The sequence below is a fragment of the Colobus angolensis genome, unplaced genomic scaffold, assembly GCF_000951035.1.
Source record: "Colobus angolensis palliatus isolate OR3802 unplaced genomic scaffold, Cang.pa_1.0 Scaffold149, whole genome shotgun sequence".
Classification (NCBI taxonomy): Eukaryota; Metazoa; Chordata; class Mammalia; order Primates; family Cercopithecidae; genus Colobus; species Colobus angolensis.
In genome coordinates, this window is record NW_012114588.1 from 316825 (window position 1) to 322226 (window position 5402).

The 5402-nt window shown below is 52.9% G+C and overlaps 1 long non-coding RNA gene across 1 annotated transcript; it reads left to right on the forward strand.

The window, feature by feature from the left end:
• Positions 1-1162: 1162 nt before the first annotated feature.
• LOC105507329 lies at positions 1163-3690 on the forward strand. Its single transcript, XR_001001078.1, has 2 exons — positions 1163-3264; positions 3297-3690. It is a non-coding gene; the product is annotated as an uncharacterized LOC105507329 (long non-coding RNA).
• The last annotated feature ends 1712 nt before the right edge of the window (positions 3691-5402 follow it).

Below are 5402 nucleotides of genomic sequence, written 5' to 3' on the forward strand. Positions count from 1 at the left end.
ATGTCCCTTAGTTATCTGTCCCCAGGAGGGTGGCTGGGCCGGCCGCCGTGTGGGAAGGTCAGGTGGGATGCTCTCGGTGAGGCTGAATTTCGTCTTCCCTGCCTTTCCTTGGTTGGGCTTTGGCGCTCATGAGGAGACTTCTTGAAGAACAAAGAACTATCCCCTGGGACTCTTGGAAACATCTATGTTTATTCCCAGCACCACCCCGAGGCCTGGGCAGGTTGCTTTTCTGATCCTCACTCTCCCTGTGCACTGGAGGTAGAGACACCCAGGGGCCACTCAGACTGGGCCCCATGGAAGCTCTTGGAGTTTCTGAAGGGGCCACAGCAAAGTCAGTGGGTGGTGTTGGAGGAGTCACCTCACACTGCCTGGGCACAGGGGCTAAAGGCATGACCGGAGGGAATGGGGAGGCAGGAGGTTCACCTCGAGACCACCAGGGTCACTGTCTGCATGTGGCCGAATGTTCCCCCTGGTGGACTGGTCAGGGAGGGTTGGGTGGGCTCCGAGTGGGACGTGGGGTGTGAGTCTGAGAGCCCCAAGAAGCTGGGGGACCAGAGGCCTTGCTGTGGCTCCTGTGTCACCTTCCAGAAGGAAGCCACTGAGGCTAAGCCACCCTTGGTCAGCTGCCTCCAGAGGAAAACAGCAGCCTGATCATCAGCCGTCTTCCCTCCCACTGGCCGAGCAGAAATGGTAAGCCCGCCGCTTCTGAGGGGCCTTCCTCATTCCTGCAGTTTAGTCTGTGTTGGTTTAATCGGAAAGGCTTATTGCCTCTGAGTCAAAACACAAAAATCCCCGTGGATGCAGCAGGGTGTTTGCTGCCAAGGGAGCAGCTGGCGCCTTTTTTAGGTGGGGGGGGGACCCTAACCCCTTCTTTCCTGCTTGCCGCCCTTTTCCAGTCTTCCAGATTGGAAAGGCACCTGGGCCCCGAGAACCCCAGCCTCCTTGTACCTGGGGGTCTTGGCTTAGGGGCAGGTGTTCAGGGCAAGGCATTGGGATGGTTCCTCATTCTTAGATGCATCTGCCGTCATTTCCTGGGGAAGAGACTAGCACAGCCCCCAATGCCCATGGGTAGCACTTCCTGGGGGGGGTCCCAGGATGGTCCTCTAAGCCCACGGCCTCCGGAGCAGCCACTCACAGGATGATCCACCCAAGTGTGGGCAGCTATTTTTATCTCATCCAGTTTCATTTCTATTTTGGGGATGTATGTTTTGTAATGTATATAATCTATTGATACAGAAGCATGTGAGTATCATGTATGCGTGAGTATCACGTATGCATGGGTATGTATGTCTTTGGCGGGTACATGCTTAAAAGTCGATCGCCAGGCAAGTGCATAACTGAAGCAGGATAGTAGCTTCTGGAAATGAGGTTCTGGAGTATAAAGGGAAGGGGGTGTCACCGGGGGCCCAGGAAAGGCTGCGCCATGGGGAATGCACCTTACGAGGCAGAGCAGGCAGACCGGGAGGGTAGGGTTGGGCATGAGCTGGGCGGATGGCAGGATCTGAGCGCTTGTCTGTGCTTGGGGAGCAGCTGGCCACCCCAGTGCACCAGGATGCACGCACCTGAGCCAGTAGGACAGAGTCTTGGGGGAGTTTGGGGGAGAGATCTGACCCGTTTCTTCACCATTTCCTAAGGCCTCAACCAAGGGTCAGCAAACTTTAAAGGCCAGATGGTAACGATTTAGGCTTTGTAGACCATATGGTGTCTGCCGCAACTACTCAAGTCTATTTGTAGCGTGAAAGCGGCCACAGACAACACGTAAGCCCGGCTGTGTGTCAGTCAAGCTTCCCTTCCAGAAGTAGACAGTGGGCCACATTTGGCCCCTGGGCATAATTTGCCCAACTCTGGTCTAGATTTAAGAGGACGGGCCCTAACGGGGCCCAGGACCAGCCCCAGTTTCTCACCAAAGTGCAAGCCCCTGACCTGGGATTGGTGAATGGGGGGCTCCAGTCACACTTGCCCTTTGGGAGGATTTGGGGGCCGTGGCGTGGACGTTTCAGAGAGTTCCCTTAGCTGGAGCAGGTGATGAACGGCCTCACACCGGAAACATCTCAGGTCTGCCGCGCACCTTCACGCCTCCTCCTTTAGAGCCAGACGAACGTGGCTGTCTGAAGGGTTCAGTACAGGGGCTGAGGGAGGAGGCAGGGCCGGCCCATCAGTAGAATCTCGAAGCAGCTGAGCCCAAAGACAGTCGGAGGTCCTCCAAACTGTCATCCCTCATGATGTTGTGCAAAGATGTACTCCGGGAAGAATGTCCCGTTTCTTCAAGTTTGGAAACTGCTGGAATTCAACAGAACCCTTACGTTTCTGTGCCGCAGGACTTCTCAGAGCCTTAAGGTGCTGATGGGTTTGGGACTCTTTAGGAGTGATGTGATGTCTCCCCGGCTCGGATATGACTTCAGGTGCCTTAAGAATCCGTCAAGGCCACTTTAGGGAAGAGCTGGTTTCTTTCAATGCTCCGTTTTATAAACAGGGACTCTAAGGCCCGAGAGGTAAACGTCTCGTTCGGGGTAACCCAGAGGCGGATGAGCGTGTTGGGATGAGCACCGAGCTCCAGCTCACTACCTCCCTTCTGGCTGGGAGAGCCGCGGAGCTGACACGGGGCCACAGGCGTCGGCTCCTAGGTGGTGCTTCTGGGCATGTGAAGTCGGTTTTGTCCCGGGAATACCCTGCATCTTTTCAGCTGAAGCTCGCTCTGCATCAGGGTTTCCCAACGTGGCACCGTTGACACAGAGCAGGGGAATTGTCGATGTGAGGCCTGTTGGCATTGCTGGGCGTTTAGCAACATCCCTGGCCCCCACCCACCAGATGCCACCCCAACTTGTGATCCCCACATATGTCTCCAGACATTGCCACACCCCCTGGGGTACACTGGGGTAAAGGAGGGAGGGTAATAAAATCACCCCGGTTGAAAACCACTGCTCTGCCCTAATAGGGGCGGACCCTGCATTTGCTGGAGTTTGCCAGTAAAGGGCAGAAAGACTTGCCAGAGCTCTGGCAGATGTGTAGGAGTTCGCTTGGGGGACAGGGTGGCGGGGACGGCCTCCCAAGGGGGAGACGTGAAGATACCTAAGGGCAGTTGTATGAAGCAGCATGAGGAGCACTGCAGGCAGTTCAGTCTGCACGGGGCCCGAGCGCCGCCGGTTGGGGGGTTTGTGACTGGGGGCAGATGCAGCTGCAGAGGGAGGAAAAGCGAGATCCTGGATGGGTGGATGGGCGGACAGGTGGATGAGTGGACGGGTGGACAGATGGATGGGTGGACGGGTGGACAGGTAGATGAGGGGACAGGTGGACAGGTGTGGGTGTCTTGGTCCAGGAACTTCATGCCGAGGGCTGGAGGGCAGTGATGGAGAGGTCAGGGGAGGTGACACATGGTAGTGGGTAGGTCAGGTGAGAGGATCCAGGAAGGGAGTAGGGAAGAGAGCATTTGGGAAGATGGGCTTGGCCACCCTTCAGAAGTTAGTGCTGGACAGCCTGGCCAACGCGGTGAAACCCTGTCTCTACAAAAAAAAAAAAAAAAATGCAAAAATTAGGCATGGTGGCATGCACCTGTAGTCCCAGCTACTCAGGAGGTTGAGACAGGAGAATCCCTTGAACCAGGATGGGGAGGTTGCAGTGAGCCGAGATCTCACCACTGCACTCCAGCCTGGGTGACAGAGTGAGACCTTGTCCCAAAAACGACAACAACAACAAAGAGAAAAGAAAGAAAGAAGTTAGTGCTGGAGTCCAGGAGACCTCCCAGATCTCGTCGTCGGACAAATGGCGGTGGGGCCGTGGGGATGGTGGGCTTGGGTGTGGCGGTAGAAGAGAACATTCTGCGGGTAGTGTGACTCTGCAGACCTTTCTTCTCAAAACTGGGATGCTGTAAGGCCTTTGGAATCTTTTCTGGGACCGATTCCGAGAGTCCAGGGAGAAAATTGCTGTGGATGACAGGACAGCGGGTTCAGAGTGGCCCAGGAGCAGGTGATTGCACGTTTTTGCAAAGAGGAAAAGGGAAACCTGACCATCCGCTGGGTCTCGTACCTCCATTTTGAGGACACAAAGCATCTCTTCTCGCTGTAGTTTGTCCGAGATCAGTGGCGTAAATAATTGCTAGGTGATTGCTCATCTAGAAGAATCTGAATGACACCTGATATGTACACATAAAGATGTACCAGGCTGGGCACAGTGGCCCACGCCTGTAATCCCAGCACTTCGGGAGAGTGAGGTGGGCAATCACCTGAGGTGAGGAGTTTGAGAGCAGCCTGGGCAACATGGTGAAACCCCGTCTCCACTGAAAATCCAAAATTAGTTGGGCATGGTGGTGAACGCCCGTAATCTCTGCTACTCGGGAGGCTGAAGCAGGAGAATCATTTGAACCCGGGAGGTGAATGTTGCAGTGAGCCAAGGTTGCGCCACTATGCTCCAACAAGAGTGAAACTCCATAGAAAAAAAAAAAAAAAAAAAAAATATATATATATATATCTAATAATAATAATAAAGATTTGCCGGTCTCCTCACTCCTACCACCCCAAGGAAACCACAGTAACATCCTGCCAGCCGACCTTGTCATGTGGACACATGTATGCCTAACTTCACCCGACACGTTCGGGGAGTATTTTGGGTTTGCCTTTCCTCTTCCCTTCCTCCCCTCCTTTCTCTCTGCCTTCCCAAACTGATGTTAGACTGGAGCATGTCCTTCTGAACTGTTTTTTTTTAATCGTGGTAAAATATACAAAAACCTAAAATTTACCATCTTAACCATTTAAGACGTGCAGTTCAGTAGTGTGGAGTACATCACTGGATTGTGCGATCATCATTCTGAGTTTTTTGAGGGACCACCCTACTGTGTCCAGTGGCTACACCATTTTGCATTTCCATCAATGATACACAAGGGTTCCAGTTTCTCCACATCCTTGCCAACACTTGTAATTTTCTGTGTCTTTTTTTTACATACTTAAAAAAACCCCATAAATCTTTTATTGAAGGATGATACACCCAGAATAGTTTCATACCTCCCTGCCTGCACTGACCTGTATGTCTGCATCTTTGGGGATGCCATTATTTTATTAGAATGGGCTCTCCTTTCATATTTTTTCATGATCTTCCCGCTGAATGCTTGTGGAAGTGCCTCCAGGCTCACTGATGTGGTTCTACCTCGTCTCTTTAATTGCTGCATAATGACAGTTCATGGTGTAGACATATCAGAGCGGTCTGCCTGAGTGACCTTTGTCAATGACCGTGCACTCAATTCGGAGTGGCAGGAAGTGGCCGCACCTCTGTCATAAACACCTGTTTATGGATCTCCTTCTGCTAATAGTGCTCTTGTTTTTTTGTTTGTTTGTTTTTGTTTGTTTGTTTTTTGAGATGGAGTCTTGCTCTGTCCCCCAGGCTGGAGTGCGGTGGTGCGATCTCGGCTCACT